The sequence below is a fragment of the Colius striatus genome, chromosome 1 (assembly GCF_028858725.1).
Source record: "Colius striatus isolate bColStr4 chromosome 1, bColStr4.1.hap1, whole genome shotgun sequence".
Classification (NCBI taxonomy): domain Eukaryota; kingdom Metazoa; phylum Chordata; class Aves; order Coliiformes; family Coliidae; genus Colius; species Colius striatus.
Window position 1 is genome coordinate 857,778 of NC_084759.1, and position 21,244 is coordinate 879,021.

At 58.5% G+C, this 21,244-nt stretch overlaps 1 protein-coding gene across 1 annotated transcript in view; it reads right to left on the reverse strand.

Moving 5' to 3' along the window:
* Positions 1–21,244, reverse strand: part of STIM1 (stromal interaction molecule 1) — a 120,166-nt gene that overhangs the window by 64,182 nt on the left and 34,740 nt on the right.

A 21,244-nucleotide genomic window follows, 5' to 3' on the forward strand; every position in this document is an offset into this window, starting at 1 on the left:
TGGGAGGGACCTGCAGAGCTCATCCAGCCCAACCCCCTGCAGGGGCAGCTCCCACCTAGATCAGGTCACACAGGAACGTGTCCAGGGGGGTCTCCAAGAGCTCCAAGGAAGGAGCCTGCACAGCCTCCCTGGGCAGCCTGGGCCAGGGCTCCCTCCCCTCACACTTTGTCCTCATGTTCCGATGGAACTGTTTGTGCTCCAGCCTCATCCCATCACCCCTTGTCCTGTTGCTGGATACAACAATTGCTGCCCCAAGCTCCTGACACCCACCAGGGAGATGTTTGTCACTGTTAATGAGCTGCCCCTGAGCTCAGTCTCCTCTTCCCAAGGCTGAACAGAGTTTATCCCCATGTGTCCATGGAACTGTTTGTGTCCCAGCTCCATCCCATCACCCCTTGTCCTGTTGCTGGGTGCAACACAAACCAGTGCTGCCCCAAGCTCCTGACACCCAGCAGTGAGATACTCACAGGTATCCATGAGCTCCCCCCTCAGTCTCCTCTCCACACCATCCCCAGCCCAGGGCAGCTCCCAGCCATGGGTCCCTCTCCACAGTGGCCCCTGTGGCAGGGGAAGGGGAGTCCTGCAGCTCAGCTCTCCCCATCCCACGAGCTCCATTTCTCACCCCCAGGCTGTTGCTGTTGGCTGCTCTGAGAGCACCAGTGGTGTGTTTCTGTAACGTGTCAGTGACAGACCAGTGACCCCCCTTCCTCAGCATGAAATGGGACTTTCCTGGCTCCTTTTCCACCTGTTTTCCTATGTTTCAACACTTCACATTCTGCTGTGTGCTCCAGTCCATGTAACCACCAAACACTGGCCAACCCACCCCTGTGGCACTGTGTGACACACACACAGCAACCCTGGGAGCACAGCACAGGCACCCCTCAGCTGAGCTCTGTGTGCAACACCCACTGGGAGAAAGGACCCTGCTCATGTCACACAGACCCTGTCAGAGTCCCTGTAATTCACCCCCTGCAGCAGCACAGGCTGGGGGAGAGCTGCTGGAGAGCTCTGGGACAGGGAGCTGGCACTGCTGGGGGGCAGCAGCTGCCCAAGTGCTGCAGAGAGGCCAGTGCAGGGCTGCCAAGGTGCTGAGGGGCTGCAACATGTGTGTGAGGAGCAAAGGCTGCAGCCCTGGGGCTGCTCAGCCTGGGGAACAGAAGCCTGAGCTCAGGGGCACCTCAGCAACACTCACAAGCACCTAAAGGCTCCTGCAAGGTGCTGAAAGGCTCAGGAGCAAGTGCTTTGGTGCTGAGGGGAGGGAGCCCTGGCCCAGGCTGCCCAGGGAGGGTGTGGAGGCTCCATCCTTGCAGACACTCAGGGTGGCTCTGCTTGAGCAGGGAGTTGGGACCAGATGGACCCCAGAGATCCCACTTCAGGCAGCCTGTGAGTCTGCAGGAGCTCCACTCTCCACATGCCTGTCACACTTCAACAGGCATTTACTCAATGCCCTTAATTTGCCTTGAGTCAGCCCTGGGGCAGGCAGTGGGCTGAGGGGATCATTCCAACTGAGTCACTTCTGTTCCACAGCCAGCACTGAGCCACAGCCCTCAGCACCTCACCCCAGGGCTTTGGGATCCCTCCAGGGCTGGGCACTGCCCCAGCTCCCTGGGCAGCCTGGCACAGGGCTGACACCCCTCTCAGGGAAACAGTTCTGCCTCAGCTCCAGCCTCAGCCTCCCCTGGGGCAGCTCCAGCCCCTTTGCTCCTGTGCACATGGAGGAAACCAGGCAGCCTCTAACCAAAGCCAGTTCTGGATTTCACATCCCTCAGCCCTTCTGGATGGGTCAAAAACAAATCAAAACACCAAACCAGCAACCAAAACCCCCCAAAAAGCAAGTCCAAGCTTCCTAAAGCCAAACCAAGCCTCTGCCCTCAGCTCAGCCAGGCTGATGTCCCAGGCACAGCCCCAGCCTGCCCCAGGCAGCTCATCACGTGCAGGTTTTGCTCCTGCAAGGAGGTGGATTGTAGAGAACCTGCTGCATTTTCAGTGCAAGGCTGTTAATGGAAAGAGAATTAGAGATGGAAAAGAGCAAAAGCAGTGAAGGCACTCCCAGAGAGAGCAGCCAGGGAGGATAAACACAGGGATTGCTGTTTGCCACCAGCCTACTGGGACTTCAGGTGTCCATCTGAGCACAAATGACCAAGGCAACCAAGACACCCCGAATGGACACTAAAGCAGCCACCAAAGTGCCTCAGCTCCTCCTGAGCCTGATTGTGCAAAGCTCCTTCCCCACCTCCAGCTGCTGCTTTTCCTCCTCTGGGTCCCCACAAGGAACATGTGGCTCACACCCAGCTGTGTGTGTGTACCCAGAAGCAGGGTGCTGAGTCCACACTGCAGTTTGCACTCTGAGGAGCAAGGGTCAGGGGCTCAACTGGACCTGCCTGCAGGAGAAACCAGAGCCACTCACAAAGCCACTGGCCAGGACCTTACAGGCATGGCTGGGTGCTGGACAGGACGAGGCTGTGCCAGGGGAGCTTCAGGTTGGAGACTGGGGACAATTCCTTCCTGGAGAGGTTTGGCCAGCCCTGTCCAGGCTGCCCAGGGCCATCCTCACCCTGGAGGGCTCCAAAAAGCTGCTCCACGAAGCATCCTTAGGTAAGCAGCTGCAGCTTATGCATCCCTGCTGCCAACTGCCCTCACTCCAGACCCAAACCACTCACTCTGCTGGTAACAGTGAGGAAGGAACTGCAGGGATGAAGTAACCATGGTGGGGAACTGTCACTCACACAGCCCTGTGCCCTGCTTGCCAAGGGAGGAGGCTGCAGCCCTCATCCCACACCCAGGACAGTGCCCAAGTCCTCCAAACTGAACGAGCTTCTCAAGTAGAATTGCCCTGAAATCCCAAGGCTGGTGCAGCCTTTGGGGCTTTTCTAAGGACAACACACTTCCAATCACATCTAATTTAACCTAACCTGATCCACTCACACCTCTCCTGGTAGGGACATCCTCAGCCCCCAGGCAGAGGTGCAGGAGGCAGCTGCTGCTGCATCCAGACATCAGAGCAGCTGCAGCTTGTACCTAAAGTCTCCCTTTTTATCAAACCTGGTGAGCAAAACACCCCAATGGCTGCTTCAGAGCCAGGCCCCTGGCTGCAGGCTGAGGGTTGGCACCCCAAGACACTTCTTTCAGTTGTTAAAGCCTCTGGAGCTGCTGGAGCCCAGCCCTGAGCTCCCCCTGCCACAGCCCCCACTGAGCCACAGCCCTCAGCACCTCACCCCAGGGCTCTGGGATCCCTCCAGGGCTGGGCACTGCCCCTGGACAATGGTTGGGGTTGGAAGGGATCATGCAGATCATCTCCAGGGTGCTCACACAGGGAACAGCTTCTGCCTCCCAGCTCCCCTCAGTCTCCCCTCTGGAGCCAGCAGCCCTTGTCCTGTCCCTCCAGCCCCTTGCACAAAGTCCCTGCCCATGTTCCTGGGGGGCCCTTTAGGGGCTGGAGGCTGCTCTGGGGTCTCCTGGAGCCTTCTCTTGCCCAGGCTGAGCCCCCCCATCTCTCTCAGCCTGTGTGCAGAGCAGAGGGGCTGCAGCCCTCACATCATCCCTGTGGCTCCTCTGGGCTCACTGCAGCAGCTCCAGGTCCAGAGTGACTTGGAGAACACTGGAGGCTGCTTGTGCACTCCTGAAGAGGCAGAGCTGGTGTCCTGATGCTTCACACACCCAGGCAGCTCATCCTCCCTCCCCTGTGGCTGTCCCCACAGCCACCCTACAAGCTGGTGAGCCACACCGGTGAGCTGAACCTCCCCAGTCCCAGCAGGGCTGTCCTCTGCCCCATGGTGCTCATGGCCCTGCTCATGCTGGAGGAAACCACTGCAGACAAAGCTCACCTGGCCTCAGGGAGTCTTACATCTGCTACAACAGCACACAACAACCCAAAGAGCAGCCAGAGCCAACCCCATGGTGAGCAGGGTGTGAGGAAGGGGGTGAGCTGAGGAGGTGAAGGCAGCCTGTCCCTGCTGGGCTGTGCCAGGGGGGCTCCATCCTTCCACCACAGCCCAGGGCAGCTGGAAGCCAAGGGTGACAATGGCCAAGGGTGACATTAGCCAAGAGTGACAATGGCCATGGGTGACACTGGCCAAGGGTGACAATGGTCATGGGTGACACTGGCCAAGGGTGACACTGGCCAAAGATGACATTGGCCAAGGGTGACACTGGCCAAGGGTGACACTGGCCAAGGGTGACAATGGCCAAGGGTGACACTGGCCAAGGGTGACACTGGCCAAGGGTGACAATGGCCAAGGGTGACACTGGTTAAGGGTGACACTGGCCAAGGGTGACACTGGCCAAGGGTGACAATGGCCAAGGGTGACATTAGCCAAAGGTGACATTGGCCAAGGATGACACTGGCCAAGGATGACACTGGCCAAGGGTGACATTGGCCAAGGGTGACATTAGCCAAGGGTGACACTGGCCAAGGGTGACACTGGTTAAGGGTGACACTGGCCAAGGGTGACATTGGCCAAGGGTGACAATGGCCATGGGTGACAATGGCCATGGGTGACAATGGCCAAGGGTGACATTAGCCAAGGGTGAGATTAGCCAAGGATGACACTGGCCAAGGGTGACACTGGTTAAGGGTGACACTGGCCAAGGGTGAAATTAGCCAAAGGTGACAATGGCCAAGGATGACACTGGCCAAGGGTGACATTAGCCAAGGGTGACACTGGCCAAGGGTGACATTAGCCAAAGGTGACAATGGCCAAGGATGACACTGGCCAAGGGTGACATTAGCCAAGGGTGACACTGGCCAAGGGTGACATTAGCCAAGGGTGACATTGGCCATGGGTGACATTGGCCATGACATTGGCCAAGGGTGACATTAGCCAAGGGTGACACTGGCCAAGGGTGACATTAGCCAAGGGTGACACTGGCCAAGGGTGACATTGGCCATGACATTGGCCAAGGGTGACATTAGCCAAGGGTGACACTGACCAAGGGTGACAATGGCCAAAGGTGACACTGGCCAAGGGTGACACTGGCCAAGGGTGACACTGGCCAAGCTCCCCACAGCAGCCAGGGCCAAGCACATCTTTTTCCTCTGTGTGTTGCTGGTTTTAGCTGGCAGGGCAGAGGCCCTGGGCTGGGTTCCTTCCAACAGCACTGGCTGCCCCAAGGCAGAGCTGAGCACCTCAGGCTTTCCTCTCCCGCCCTGAAGGAGTTTTCTCAGGGCAGGATTAGCCCAAGGGCTGGGGCTGAGCCTCTCCTGCAGGAGCTGTGGCGCTGGGCTCGGTGCCAGGGAGCAAATCCCAGCATGGGCACTGTTCACCCTGCCTTGGGCTCCACTTCAGAAGGAGAATGAAGCCAGGCTGAGAGATCTCCCAAATATTCGCTGATCATCTTGCTCTGAGCCTCTGCTTATTGTGACAGCAACGAGTGCAGCACCACTCTGGCCAGGCTCAGGCTCCAGGAAGAAAAGGTCGTGGTTATGCAAGGAGTGGTTGGGTGCTTTGACTCAGCCCCAGAGCGTCTGTGCAAGCAGCTCAGCCAGCACCACGCAGGGTCACAGTGTGCTGGGGGCTGCAGGGACATCACCCCTGCTCCAAACAGCCCAACTGGGTCAGGCCACACAGCAACGTGCCCAGCTGGGTCCTGAAGCCCTTGGCACAAGGAGCCTCCAAACGCTCCCCTTGCACTGAAGTGACTCTGCAGAGAGCTCCTGCAACCCAAAGGCAGCCTGTGGGCAGGAAGGGGCTGGCCAGGCTGGAGCCATGGGCTGAGGGCAATGGCATGAGGCTGGGCAAGGGCAAGGGCCAGATCCTGCCCTTGGGCCACCCCAAGGCCAGGCAGCTCCAGGCTGGGGCAGAGGGGCTGGAAACTGCTGCAGGGAAAGGGCCTGGGGGGGTTGGTGCCAGGGGCTGAGCAGGAGGCAGCAGCGTGCCCGGGGGGGCAAGAAGCAAAGGGCAGCCTGGCTGGGCTCAGCACTGGGGTGGCCAGAGGAAGGGGGCTGGAGCTGCCCCAGGGGAGGCTGAGGTGTCCCAGGGGAGTCTGAGGCTGGAGCTGAGGCAGAACTGTGTCCCTGAGAGGGGTGTCAGCCCTGTGCCAGGCTGCCCAGGGAGCTGGGGCAGTGCCCAGCCCTGGAGGGATCCCAGAGCCCTGGGCTGAGGCTGAAGGACATGCAACCCTGCATGGTCTTACAGGGGGTTTTTCCACCTGAATGATTCTCTGGCTCTGTGTTTGTAGCACACAAAGGCTCAGAATGAAGCAGAACCCTGAAAGCAGCAGAAAGAACAATAAAGCAACAGGGGCAAGGCTTGGCACTGCTGATGAGCCAGTGACAATCAGCAGCCACCAGCCAGTAAATGCTTGTGAGCAGCAGGGCCAAAGTGATGTAATCAGCAGAAGCCCCTGCACTGATAACAGTGCTCAGGAGCTTTGAGCAGAGCAGGGCACACTCCTGGCCCTTATCTCAAAGGGAAGAGAGGTCACAGCTGTGGAAACATCCACCATGAGGAGACAGAGCAAGAGCAGCAGCCTGGGCTGAGAGTGATGGGGCATCACAGCAAAGCTCAGTCACAGCATGGGGGGCTGCAAGGGACCTGCAGAGCTCACCCTGCACAAGCAGCTCCCACCTCCATCAGATCACACAGCAACGTGCCCAGGCACCATAAGAACCCTTTTCTCCTAAAAGGAGAACAAAAAGGCCTGTTCCAAAGCCAGGTCACCTCCTGGGCTGCTGCTGCCAGGCTGGTGATGCCAGGAGGGCTGCAGAGCCCATTGTTCCACCCAGTGCCAGGACACTCTGACCCAACAGCTTGGGGCAGTGAGAGCATCCAAAGGAGTGGAACTGCTTCTGCTGAACAAATCTCTCTCTCTTCCAGAAGGCCTGAATTGATTTCTGCTGCAGCACTTGGTACCCTGACACTGCCCCTCACCCTTCAGCCCAGGCTGGTGCAGGTGGCAGCCCTGGCCAGGACTATGGGGAGCTGACACCATCCCCTTGGCTGGAAACCTCCCCCAGCCCTTTGAGTCACCAGCAGGCTTCTTGTCTCCATTCTGCTGCTTTGTGCCTCCACTCCTGTTCCTTATCTCTCTGCAGTGGGTGCTTCCCTTCACAACAAAGCTCCTTTCCCCTCCTCCCAAGGGGCGCCCTGACTGCACTGATGGCCCAGGCACCATCCCTGCATGCCAACCTTACCCCCCTGCATGCCATCCTTACACCCCTGCATGTGCATGCCAACCTTACATCCCTGCATGCCATCCTTACACCCCTGCATGCCATCCTTACATCCCTGCATGTGCATGCCATCCTTACATCCCTGCATGCCATCCTTACCCCCCTGCATGCCATCCTTACACCCCTGCATGCCATCCTTACATCCCTGCATGCCATCCTTACCCCCCTGCATGCCATCCTTACACCCCTGCATGCCATCCTTACATCCCTCAATGCCATCCTTACACCCCTGCATGCCATCCTTGCGCCCCTACATGCCATCCTTACCCCCCTACATGCCATCCTTACACCCCTGCATGCCATCCTTACCCCCCTGCATGCCATCCTTACACCCCTGCATGCCATCCTTACATCCCTGCATGCCATCCTTACACCCCTGCATGCCATCCTTACATCCCTCAATGCCATCCTTACACCCCTGCATGCCATCCTTTACCCCTGCATGCCATCCTTACATCCCTGCATGCCATCCTTACACCCCTGCATGCCATCCTTACACCCCTGCATGCCATCCTTACATCCCTGCATGCCATCCTTACATCCCTCAATGCCATCCTTACATCCCTGCATGCCATCCTTTACCCCTGCATGCCATCCTTACATCCCTACATGCCATCCTTACATCCCTCAATGCCATCCTTACACCCCTACATGCCATCCTTACATCCCTGAATGCCATCCTTACACCCCTGCATGCCATCCTTACATCCCTGCATGCCAACCTTACCCCCCTGCATGCCATCCTTACACCCCTGCATGTGCATGCCATCCTTACACCCCTGCACGCCATCCTTACACCCCTGCATGCCAACCTTACACCCCTGCATGCCATCCTTACACCCCTGCATGTGCATGCCAACCTTACACCCCTGCATGTGCATGCCATCCTTACACCCCTGCATGCCATCCTTACACCCCTGCACGCCATCCTTACACCCCTGCATGCCAACCTTACACCCCTGCATGCCATCCTTACCCCCCTACATGCCATCCTTACATCCCTGCATGCCATCCTTACACCCCTGCATGTGCATGACATCCTTACCCCCCTGCATGCCATCCTTACCCCCCTGCATGCCATCCTTACACCCCTGCATGCCATCCTTACATCTATGCATGCCATCCTTACACCCCTGCATGCCATCCTTACCCCCCTGCATGCCATCCTTACACCCCTGCATGTGCATGCCATCCTTACACCCCTGCATGCCATCCTTACATCCCTACATGCCATCCTTACACCCCTACATGCCATCCTTACACCCCTGCATGCCATCCTTACACCCCTACATGCCATCCTTACGCCCCTGCATGCCATCCTTACACCCCTGCATGTGCATGCCAACCTTACACCCCTGCATGTGCATGCCATCCTTACACCCCTGCATGCCATCCTTACACCCCTGCATGTGCATGCCAACCTTACACCCCTGCATGTGCATGCCACCCTTACACCCCTGCATGCCACCCTTACACCCCTGCATGCCATCCTTACATCCCTGCATGTGCATGCCATCCTTACATCCCTGAATGCCATCCTTACATCCCTGCCTGCCATCCTTACATCCCTACATGCCATCCTTACACCCCTACATGCCATCCTTACATCCCTGAATGCCATCCTTACATCCCTGCATGCCATCCTTACATCCCTGTCTGCCATCCTTACACCCCTGCATGCCATCCTTACACCCCTGCATGCCATCCTTACATCCCTGTCTGCCATCCTTACACCCCTGCATGCCATCCTTACCCCCCTGCATGCCATCCTTACCCCCCTGCATGCCATTCTTACCCCCCTGCATGCCATCCTTACACCCCTGCATGCCATCCTTACATCCCTACATGCCATCCTTACACCCCTGCATGCCATCCTTACATCCCTGCATGCCAACCTTACCCCCCTGCATGCCATCCTTACACCCCTGCATGCCATCCTTACACCCCTGCACGCCATCCTTACACCCCTGCATGCCAACCTTACACCCCTGCATGCCATCCTGCTGCCATTGTTCTGCACTCACACCTTCCCACCTCTGCCCCTCCTCTGCCATCTCCAACAGGGAGATGCCAAGCCTCTGGGTGCCATCACCATCAGCACACAAACAGATTCAATAGACAGGGCTTGTGCAAGGTCTTAAGGGAAAGGACACTTCCCTGTCCTCCTGAACTGCCCCACCAGCCCCAGCCCTGGACACAGAGCACAGCTGAGGCAGCAGAGCTGAACCAGCAGCAAAGATGCTTTTACTGAGAGGATGGTGAGCAGTGCCAGAGCTCCCAGGGAGGGTGTGGAGGCTCCAGCCATGGACACACTCAGAGCTCCCCTGGGCATGGCCCTGCACGAGCATCTCAGTGCAAGCAGGGCTGGAGGGCTCTGCCAGCCTCAGTGGCTCTGACAGCAAAGGACTGTATCCCAGAGGACACAAGACTCATGGGAGGGTCTGTAATGAGGATGATGGTTGTTTCAGGGCAGGTTCTCTGGGAGGTGCCAAGGTGCTGGATGAGCCTGGCAGGCTGCGCTGGTGCCAGGGCAGCGCCGAGCCTCAGAGCAACAGCTCGAGAGCAACTTCACTGCCAGGCTTGTGCTTTCCACAGCTCCCTGTTAGAAACACTGCAATGGCAGCCAAAAAAAGGGGGAAAAGGTCTGATAGTTGCAGAGAAAGAATGTTCCACATATTTTCCCTGTGAACAAGGGCTGGGCTGCAGCTCTGGGCTCCTCCCCAGCCCTGGCCTGCCATGGACACCAACACAAAGCTGAGCACAGCCTCATGCACCTCAACACAGCTTCTGTGAGGAATGTACCCAGAGATTCCCATTCCTCCCCTGGGGTAAGGGAGATGAAAGGGAACCAAGACTTCTTGCCAGGCTCCAGAGCAGCAGCAGCAGAGCAAGTGAGGTGAAAAAGGGCAGAGACATCAGCTCTCATCACCCAAACCATGGGGGATGACAAAGTCCCAGGCATGCACAACCCACCCCACTGTCACACAAGTGCTCAGAGGATTTCTGTAGCACAAGCTGACCCTGTGCAGCTGGATGTTATTCACCTCAGACAACTCAGCCCCTGCTGCCCCTTCAGCAGGAACCCCCACCCACAAGCACAGCAGCGCTGCTCTGGGGGTCACAGGGGAGTCTCTCAAGCAGAGCTGGGATGTGAACACCAGCCTGTTTCCCTGCTTGGTTTGAACTGGGGAGTTCTGCTCCCTCCTTCCCTGGGAGGTGCAGAGGCAGGGCACAAGGTCCTGCTCCCAGGAGGCAGCATCAGGCCACTCTGGTCACGTTGGCTCTGCAAACACAGAGCTCAGCTGCCTCCCCACCTCCCTCAGCCTAGAAACCCACTCTGCTCACTGTCACAGGCTCCTGCATTGGCCTGCAAGAGCCTTCCACACTGCAGCTGGAAGGAGCTTCATCAGGAGCTGACAAAGGTCTGCCTCAGCAGGACTGAGCCATTCACATCCACTGCCTGCTGTGTGTCACCATCACCTCTGCAGCACTTACAGACACTCATCCCCTTTGCACTCCACATGAAGAGCTGCCAACTGCTCCTGCAGCCCAGGTCCCCAGCTCCTCACCTCAACACAAGTCACCCAGCCAGGGACTCCTGCCACAAACCCTTCAGCCAGTAAGTGTGTTTTAGCAAGAGTTCCAAGATGCTGTTCTTTTCCCTGTCCCTTTAATGCAGATGCAGCAAAACCCCTCCCTGAGCCTCACATGAAACAGTCCAGAACACATGTAAACACAACCAGAGGTTAAACCATTTGATCTCTGATCCAAAGCAAGTAACAACACCCTTGGGTGTTGCAGGAAGGTCCAACAGGGAGTGCTCACACCCCCCCAGGAACAGCTCAGAGACACAGGCCATGCACAACCCAGGGCTCCTCTGTCCTGATGGGAACCATGCACAACCCAGGGCTCCTCTGTCCTGATGGGAACCATGCACAACCCACTGCTTCTCCTCTGTCCTGATGGGAACCATGCACAACCCACTGCTTCTCCTCTGTCCTGATGGGAACCATGCAGAACCCAGGGCTCCTCTGTCCTGATGGGAACCATGCACAACCCACAGCTCCTCTGTCCTGATGGGAACCATGCACAACCCAGGGCTCCTCTGTCCTGATGGGAACCATGCACAACCCAGGGCTCCTCTGTCCTGATGGGAACCATGCACAACCCACAGCTCCTCTGTCCTGATGGGAACCATGCACAACCCACAGCTCCTCTGTCCTGATGGGAACCATGCACAACCCATTGCTTCTCCTCTGTCCTGATGGGAACCATGCACAGCCCAGGGCTCCTCTGTCCTGATGGGAACCATGCACAACCCAGGGCTCCTCTGTCCTGATGGGAACCATGCAGAACCCACAGCTCCTCTGTCCTGATGGGAACCATGCACAACCCAGGGCTCCTCTGTCCTGATGGGAACCATGCACAACCCAGGGCTCCTCTGTCCTGATGGGTGGCTGGAAGCTCTCCTCACCTCTCAGAACCAACACCACACAGCCAGGCAAGGTGAGATGGGTGCAGGAGAAAGCCCTCAGGCTCCTGGCACCACAGACCCTGCCACTGCCAAGCCATCAGCAGCTTGAGGAGGGAATTGAGCAGCCAAATGACACCCCTGTGCTGCTGCTGGCTCTCCATCATCTCTTCCACAATGGGCTTCTCTCCCTGGCACGAGCCCAACATGTGTTTGCTACAACTAATTCCCCTGTCACTGGTTGCATTGAGAGTTCTCCATCTTCTCCAGGCAGCAATGTGCTGATCTAGTATCAGCAGTTCTACCCCATTCCCTCCAAACACCCCCCTTCTCCCCTGAGGCCACCAGCAAAGCTCATTTTAACCCTCCCTCCCATCCAGCCCATTCACCACAAAGCTTTGCTGTCACACTCAAACACTTGGCTCTTCCATCAGAAGCCTAAATCAGCTTCCCAAACAAACCCAACTCATTTCCCCATTGCAGAGGGAAGCTCCTGCCACCAAACCCCATCCCACACACCCTGAGCCCTGATGTGCCTGTGCTGACACTGCCCACACCTCCTGCTGCCCCAGCACATTGCCCACTCCATGCAGGACAAACCAGCCCAGCTCCTGCCCACAGCAGCACCACAGCCCCTGGGCATGGCTGCAGAGCCTCTGGGTATGGCTGCAGAGCCTCTGGGTATGACTGCAGAGCCCCTGGGTATGACTGCACAGCCTCTGGGTATGACTGCAGAGCCTCTGGGCATGACTGCAGAGCCTCTGGGCATGGCTGCAGAGCCTCTGGGTATGGCTCCAGAGCCTCTGGGTATGACTCCACAGCCTCTGGGTATGACTGCAGAGCCCCTGGGTATGACTGCAGAGCCTCTGGGCATGACTGCACAGCCTCTGGGTATGACTGCACAGCCTCTGGGTGTGACTGCACAGCCTCTGGGTATGGCTGCAGAGCCTCTGGGTATGACTGCACAGCCTCTGGGTATGACTGAAGAGCCTCTGGGTATGACTGCAGAGCCTCTGGGTATGGCTCCAGAGCCTCTGGGCATGACTGCAGAGCCCCTGGGTATGACTGCAGAGCCTCTGGGCATGACTGCACAGCCTCTGGGTATGACTGCAGAGCCTCTGGGTATGGCTGCAGAGCCTCTGGGTGTGACTCCACAGCCTCTGGGCATGACTGCAGAGCCTCTGGGCATGACTGCAGAGCCTCTGGGTATGGCTGCAGAGCCTCTGGGTATGGCTGCAGAGCCTCTGGGTATGACTGCAGAGCCCCTGGGTATGACTGCACAGCCTCTGGGTATGACTGCAGAGCCTCTGGGTGTGACTGCACAGCCTCTGGGTATGGCTGCAGAGCCTCTGGGTATGACTGCACAGCCTCTGGGTATGACTGCAGAGCCTCTGGGTATGACTGCACAGCCTCTGGGTATGACTGAAGAGCCTCTGGGTATGACTGCAGAGCCTCTGGGTATGGCTCCAGAGCCTCTGGGCATGACTGCAGAGCCCCTGGGTATGACTGCAGAGCCTCTGGGCATGACTGCACAGCCTCTGGGTATGACTGCACAGCCTCTGGGTATGACTGCACAGCCTCTGGGTATGACTGAAGAGCCTCTGGGTATGACTGCAGAGCCTCTGGGTATGGCTCCAGAGCCTCTGGGCATGACTGCAGAGCCCCTGGGTATGACTGCAGAGCCTCTGGGCATGACTGCACAGCCTCTGGGTATGACTGCAGAGCCTCTGGGTATGGCTGCAGAGCCTCTGGGTATGGCTCCACAGCCTCTGGGTATGGCTCCAGAGCCTCTGGGTGTGACTCCACAGCCTCTGGGCATGACTGCAGAGCCTCTGGGCATGACTGCAGAGCCTCTGGGTATGACCCTGCCCTTTGCTCTCACACCTCTCCAGAGCAGGTCTCAGCATCTTTCCCCAGCTGGGTGCCCCAAGTGCCAGCTTCACCTAATTTCCCTCCTTGGAAATGTTTTGTTTGCTTTCCTCAGGCCCAAGGACTATCATATTCCTGTTGGGCTGTCTAAAGGAGACAGCAAAGGCTGTTTTGGCAGCACCCTGTAAGGCAAGGCGGGTTTGCCTAGAGCCAGCCAGAAAACACCACTCTGAGTCCTTCTGCAGAAGCCAAAACATCCCACAGGCACAAACAGGCTCTAAGGAGGTTGAATAGCAAGAGCTTGGGTTACTTTGCAATCATAAGCCCAGGGATGGAGCTGCTTCCACGTTCCTCCTCTTTTGTGATGAACAAAGTGGAGCAATTAAACCTGTGCCCAGCACCACTGGATTGGACTCAAAGGACTCACTGCAGCAGCTCCAGGTCCTGCTGTGGGTGCCCAGAGCTGCAGGGGGGAAAATCCCCTCCCTCACCCCCCTGCCCACGCTGCCCTGGCTGCTGGGGGCTCTCTGGGCTGCCAGAGCTCGTTGCTGGGTTGAGCTTCTCAGCACCCCCAGGTGCTTCTGCCCAGGGCTGCTCTCCATCCACTCATCCCCCAGCCTGGATCTGTGCCCGACTTTCTCCCAGCCCACGTGGAAGATGCTGTTCCCTCCAGGCTGTCCCTGCTGGGTGCTCCCTGCTAACACACTCCCAGTCCAGCCCCCCACACCAGTAAGGAGCTGCCCCACTGGGACAGGCCTCAAACACTCAGCCATGGGATGAGCCAGAGCTTCTGCCCATGCCACTGCTCTCCCCAGACCAGCTCCTGTGGCCCTGCTCCACCAGCTCCCCTCTGAGCTGGCAGCCTGTGAGGGCAGAGGCTGTGCAGCACAGGGGAGGTGATGGCTTCAGCCAAGGAAGGGATCAGATGTTTGCCCTGAGAGCTGCAAACCACCAGAGGAAAACCACCACCACACACAACCTGCTTCTGCCTTTCCCACACGCCAGTTCCTGGGATGCACAAGCGTGTGGCTGAGTGCTGGCTGGATCCTTCCCCATGACACAGCTTCTGACAGCCTCAGTAACTGCCAGCTCTGCAGGGCCAGTGCAGAAACAGCCTGAGACATCACTGCACTGATGTGTCTGAGAGGGATCCAGCTCAAGGCCCTTCACACACTCACAGATCACTGCCAGGGTCCCTTCAGAATTGGAGCTGTCAGTGTAATTCATCTCCCATTTGCCCAGAGGCTGGGATCAATGGCACAGAGTGGAGCTGGAGGCCTGTGGCCAGGGCAGTTGCACAGGGATGGGTTCTGGGGCCAGTCTGGTTCAACATCTTCATCATTGACCTGGGTGAGGGCACAGAGGGACCCTCAGCAAGTTCCCTGCTGGCACCACACTGGGAGCACTGGTGATTGCCCAGAGGCTGAGCTGCCAGTGAGGGAGCTGTGGGCAGGCTGAGAGTTGGGCACAGAGGTTGCCCAAGGGCAAGGGCAGAGTCCTGCAGCTGGGGAGGAGCCAGCCCCTGCAGCAGCACAGGCTGGGGGCTGTGGAGAGCTTGCTTCCCACTGCACTGTTCCTCCACTCTGCAGCTCCTGAGCTGATGGAGCACATGAAGGTGGGTGCAGTGGGGAAGGGTCCCCTTCTGCCCCCCCCAGTTTCTGGTGCCCATCACCAGTAGGTTCAGTTAATGCTTTAAGGTAGAAGTGACTTTCCTCACTTTTCAGTTTGGTCTAGGGGACTTATTTTTAGCTCTAACAGATGGTCATTAATGCTCAGGGGTAAATATTTACCAGTGCTGAGATCCTGAAGTCTTTCCTGAGGCATCTCCAGAGCACTTGTCCAGCAGTGCTCTGACACAGCCACTCTTCCCAAGCCCCTCTCCAAACTCTGAGCACCAGCCCTGTGCCCAGAGAGCAAACTGAGCTCTTCCCTTGCCCACCCCTTCCCCAGACCAGGTTGCTCCATGCCACAACCAGCCACCTCCTCCTGCCAGCTGAGCAGATGGAGCTGCACCAGGGCCTGGGACCACGACCCAGCACTCTGGATGCTCTCAGCTGCTGAGCACCAAGTGCTGCCATCGACACTCTGCTCCCCGAGACCACACTGGGAAAGGGACGAGGAGGGACAGAGCCCAGAGATCTGAGGATGCATCCTGAGTGTGACCAGTGAGCCCTGTCCCCAGCACTCACAGCATCCCCCAGTGCTGGGGCTGGCAGAGCCCTGCAGAGCTGCTGCAGCCCAGCCCCTGCTCCAGCAGCTGCCCCTGGCTCAGGGGGCACAGGAACGTGTCCAGCTGGGGTTGGGAACCTCCTGAGCAGGAGCCTCCACACCCTCCCTGGGCAGCCTGGGCCAGGGCTCCCTCCCCTCAGGACCTTGCTCCTGAGCCTTTCAGCACCTTGCAGGAGCCTTTAGGTGCTTGTGAGTGTTGCTGAGGTGCCCCTGAGCTCAGGCTTCTGTTCCCCAGGCTGAGCAGCCCCAGGGCTGCAGCCTTTCCTCCTCACACACATGTTGCAGCCCCTCAGCACCTTGGCAGCCCTGCACTGGCCTCTGCAGCCCTTCCCTGGCTGTGCCCTGGCATCCTCAGAGCTGGCCTGTGACTGCCCTGCCTGCAGACCCCAAGCACAGTCCCACAACCAGGAATCTTTAAAGCCTGGGAGCCCTTTTTGCCTCCCAGCTGAAGAGTGGAGCAGTGCCCAGGGGCAGGGCAGGTCAGGGCTCCCTGGGCCAGGCAGCTCTCCACAGCAGCACACTGTGCCCACTGCTGGGTAAGGGACATCAACCACTTCAGTGGCAAACACTCCTGCTATGACCTGCAGCTCTCAGATGCCCACCAGGGCTGGCAGAGGCGATGGAAACTTGGCTTTCTCACACTGCTGGGAGCTGCCAGGGCCGGGGGGGCTGGAGGCAGCTGCTGGACACTGCACATGCAAAGCCAGGGACTGAGCTGAAGCTGCAGCACAGGCTGAGGCAGGAGCCAGGGCTTCACCCTTGCCACACACCATGAGCTGCAGCAGCTCTGGGGAACCGTGTGCAGGGACCAAGGTGCAGCCAGAGAGCCCCGAGGGAACCTGGGGGCTGGCAAAGCCTTCCCATGGCCCTCAGCAACAACAGAGCCAAGGAGACCATTACACAGCCAAACAGGCTTAGGAGAGCTGTTGTAAGACAGCAACTCAGTGAGAGGTGGGCAGGATCAATCTGCAAGGCTGTAAGAGCCGTGAGTCAGCGGCTGCAGCCAGCCAGAGCCACAGCCCTGCAAGGAAGCACTGCTGGAAACCACATCATGGATGAGTGAGTCATTCCTGCCTGAAAATCTGAGGTGCTAAAGAAAGCTAAGGAGGAAAAAAAACCCCAGAGTAAAACCCCCTCCCATGGTGTTTCTGCTCCTGCAGCTCGTCCTGACCAACGAGCCCCTTCTGCAGAGTGGCCAAAGCCAGGGCTTCCCAGCCCCCAGCACAGGAGACACACTGCAAACAGACAATGGGAGCAAGAGCAACACAAGACACACAATTCCAGAGAATCAGGGAATCCCTGAGGCTGGAGAAGCCCCTGGAGCTGCTGGAGCCCAGCCCTGAGCTCACCCTGCCACAGGCAGCACTGAGCCACAGCCCTCAGCACCTCACCCCAGGGCTTTGGGATCCCCCCAGGGCTGGGCACTGCCCCAGCTCCCTGGGCAGCCCTTTCCATGAAGAAACTGTTCCCCTTCTCCAATCTCAGCCTCCCCTGGGACAATCTGAGCCCCTTTCCTCTTGTCCTGTGGCTCGTAGCCCAGGAGCACAGACCGACCCCCTTCCCTCTCCTGTCTGAGCTGCAGAGTGCTGCTGTGTCCCCTCAGGCTCCTCTTCTCCAGCCTCAACACCCCCATTCCCTCAGCCCCTTGTGCTCCAGCCCCTTCCCCAGCCTCACCCTGCAGCCTCTGTCTCCAGGCTCTTGCTCCTTCAGCCCTCTTGCTCCAACTCCAGCCCCTTCCCTCTTGTTTTGGAGCTCAGGAGCAGAGACTGACCCTCCAACCTCAACCTCCCCTGGGGCAACTCCAGCCCCTTCCCTCTTGTCCTGTCACTTGGAGCTCAGGAGCAGAGACCAACCTCCCCAGGCACAGGCTGCTGTGAGGGAGTGTCAGAGAGTGCTGCTGTGTCCCCTCAGGCTCCTCTTCTCCAGGCTCAACACCCCCATTCCCTCAGCCCCTGCCCATCAGAAACAGCAGCAGACAACTTGTCAGCTTCATTTTCAGGTGGCAGAGAAATGTCTCCTCCCCTCTTATCAGTTAATCACAGAATCACTGCCCCACAGGATGGTTGGGGTTGGAAGGGACCTTTAGGGATCATCTATTCCACCCCCCCTGCAGAAGCAGGTTAATGCCCAACCCCTGATACAACACATCTGTAACCTCATTATTCAGGCAGAACCAGAGCAGCACATTCACCTGAAGCCTGCTCAGAGCCTCCCCCAGAGCAATGCACCACTGAGCAAAGATGCCAGTCACAATTACAGTCCCCTACAAGCCCAGCCAGGGAGAACCATCCCTGCTCTGTTCCAGGCTGAACCATCCCACTGCCCCTGGGCTCTGCTGGGTTCACACAAGGCCTCGTGTCTCCTGCACTGGGGAGCCCCAAAGGCAGCACAGGGCTGCAGATGCAGCATCACAGCAGCCTGACAAAGGCCAGGAACCCCCCTCCTGCCTCCCTCAGCCAGGGCCCCTCTGCCCATGGGCAACTCCTTCATCAGCATCCCCTTCTGCAAAGCTGCTCCACACAACCACAGCATGATGGGCTCATCCAGCCCAACCTGGCTGCCAAAGCAGCTCCCACCTGGATCAGGTCACACAGGAGCGTGTCCAGGACACAGCCCTGCAGATGTGGCCTCCCCACTGCAGCTGGGGCAGAGCACAGGGGCAGCACAACCCCCCTGGCCCTGCTGCCCACACTCTGCTCGTGCCCCCAGGCTGCCACTGGCTCCTTGCCCACGCTGCTGCTCATGGGGAGCTGCTGCCCCCAGCACTGCCAGGTCTGTCTCTGCAGAGCTGCTCCCCAGCAGCTCCCCCCAGCCTGTGCTGCTGCGGGGGCTCCTCCCCAGCCCATGCTGTTCACTGGGGTTATTCTACCCCAGACACAAGACTTTGTTTTTGTTAAGCTTCAGGTTTCATAAAGCTGCCTGTCAGCTCCCTTCTGCTTGCCCAGATCCCTCCCAGGCACAGCTCTGCCCTCCAGCCTCCAGCCCTCCCCCTGACCCGATGTGACCTGCACAGACCCTCAGCCATGGGCATTCAGCTCAGCACCAGCAGGGTTGTGGGAAGCAAAGAACAAGCCCAGAGGCATGGGAGGAACAGCAGCCAGAACCCTGAGCCTCAAACAGAGCTGAGCTGCTCCAGCCCCATCCACCCTGAGCACAGCTCTCTCCTGGAGGCCAACCCAAGCATCAAAGGAGAACAACAAAGAACCGACTGCATGAAGGGAGTTTCATTGGGTGAAGGTATTCTGCAGCCTGGGAAGAAGCACATCAGTGCTGTGGCTGTGGCTGGCAGCAGAGAACATGCCAGAGCAGCACAGCTGAGCCATCAGCTCCTGCAGCAGGGACTCTGCCCTGCCTGAATGAACCTGCAGCACCAGAACCCCCCAAACACGAGGCAGACCTGCCCCACACACAGCTCCCTCCCCACCAGGCAGATTCACAATGGTTGGAAAAGATCTTTGAGATCAAGTCCCAGCCCTGAGCTCCCCCTGCCACAGCCAGCACTGAGCCACAGCCCTCAGCACCTCACCCCAGGGCTTTGGGATCCCTCCAGGGCTGGGCACTGCCCCAGCTCCCTGGGCAGCCTGGCACAGGGGCTGACACCCCTCTCAGGGAAACAGTTCTGCCTCAGCTCCAGCCTCAACCTCCCCTGGGGCATCTCCAGCCCCTTTCCTCTTGGCCTTTGGTTCATTACTGGGGAGAAGGATCCACCCCCACCTCAGCACAACTCCATTTCAGGCAGTTGCAGAGATGCTCACAAGCCATTTCTCTTCTTCAAAGGGAGCATGTGAGGGCTGGTTGCTGTCTCCTGAATTCCATCACCCCCAGTGGTGCAGCCTGACTGATCACACCTGCTGAACTCCAGCAGTGCACACAATGTCCACCAGGTCAGACACTGTACCCAGCACTCGGGTTCTCATTAGAATGGAGGTGTCTGGCTGCTTCTGTGGTGTTTGCTTCCACAGACCCCCCCAGTGCTGGGGCTGTGAGGGCCCTGCAGAGCTGCTGCAGCCCAGCCCCTGCTCCAGCAGCTGCCCCTGGCTCAGGGGGCACAGGAACGTGTCCAGCTGGGGTTGGGAACCTTGAGAAGGAGCCTCCACACCCTCCCTGGGCAGCCTGGGCCAGGGCTCCCTCCCCTCAGCACCAAAGCACTTGCTCCTCCTGGGCCAGGGGCACTTGCTGTGTCCCAGCCTCTGCCCCTCACCCCTTGTCCTGCCACTGGCCACCCCACACACCAGCCCCAGCCTCTCCACACCAGCCCTGGAGGTCCCCCAGGTGTCAGTGAGACCACAAAGCTATGGAACCCTCCATGTTTTGTTCCATCAGTGTCTCTGTTGGGTTTTTAAGGTGACCCTCATCACTAATACTGAGGCTGCTTCAAAAAGTCATCTACAGAAGGTAAGAGGCTCTTTATTCACCCTGAGGGTGTTCCCCAGGAGAAAACCTGCCCCTGCAGACAAGCACCAGGACACAGAGCTGCAGGCAGCAGCAAGTGGAGGCACAAGCAGCAGCTTCTGTGTTGCAGCCACTTGTGTGCCTGACAATGGCATCATCTGGCTGAGCACTGAGGGTGACTCCCCTGTGTCCTCATGCAGGGAGACACCTTGAGATGAGGCAGCAGCACTTGGTGCAGGGCCCTGGACCTGCCCATGCCCACAGCCCAGGGCTGGGCTGCCTCTCTGCTCCCTCTGCCTGCTCAGGCATGCACAGAAGCCTTTCTGCCAGCCCCTCACAGTGAGTGATGAGCAGCAAGGGCAGCACATGGGCACAACCAGATGGGCAGTGACCACACCAGGCACAAAAACCTGCTCTGCTCATGGCAATGACACAGGCTCTGGACCACAGCACCAGGGGGGAAGGGACTGTGGGGTTCCTCTGCTCCAGCCTCCAGCACAGCCAGGCCAGCTCAGATGAGCTTCCTCACAGCCCTGGATGGCTTCTGGTAACCCCAAGGCTGGAGATTCCACCACCCCTTGCAGTCCCACTGTCAATGAAACCACATCCCCAATGCCCAACCAGACATTCCCCTGCTGAGACTGGTGTTTGCTGCCTCTCACATCACCCCTGCAAAGCTCCCAGCTGTCTCTCTCCACCTTCTCCCCATCCTCCCACTGCACCACTCCAGGACTGAAACATCACTGCCAGCAGGACCAAGATGATCCTTGCAGTAGGAGCTGCACTGCCAGGCTCAAGTGGCTGCTTGTGTTTAGTGGAGGCTGGAGCACAAGGGGCTGGGGAGGGGCTGAGGGAATGGGGGTGCTGAGCCTGGAGAAGAGGAGCCTGAGGGGACACAGCAGCACTCTCTGACACTCCCTCACAGGAGGCTGCAGAGAGCTGGGGTTTGCTCTCTTCTCCCCAGGACAAGAGGGAAGGGGCTGGAGTTGCCCCAGGGGAGGCTGAGGCTGGAGCTGAGGCAGAACTGTTTCCCTGAGAGGGGTGTCAGCCCCTGTGCCAGGCTGCCCAGGGAGCTGGGGCAGTGCCCAGCCCTGGAGGGATCCCAAAGCCCT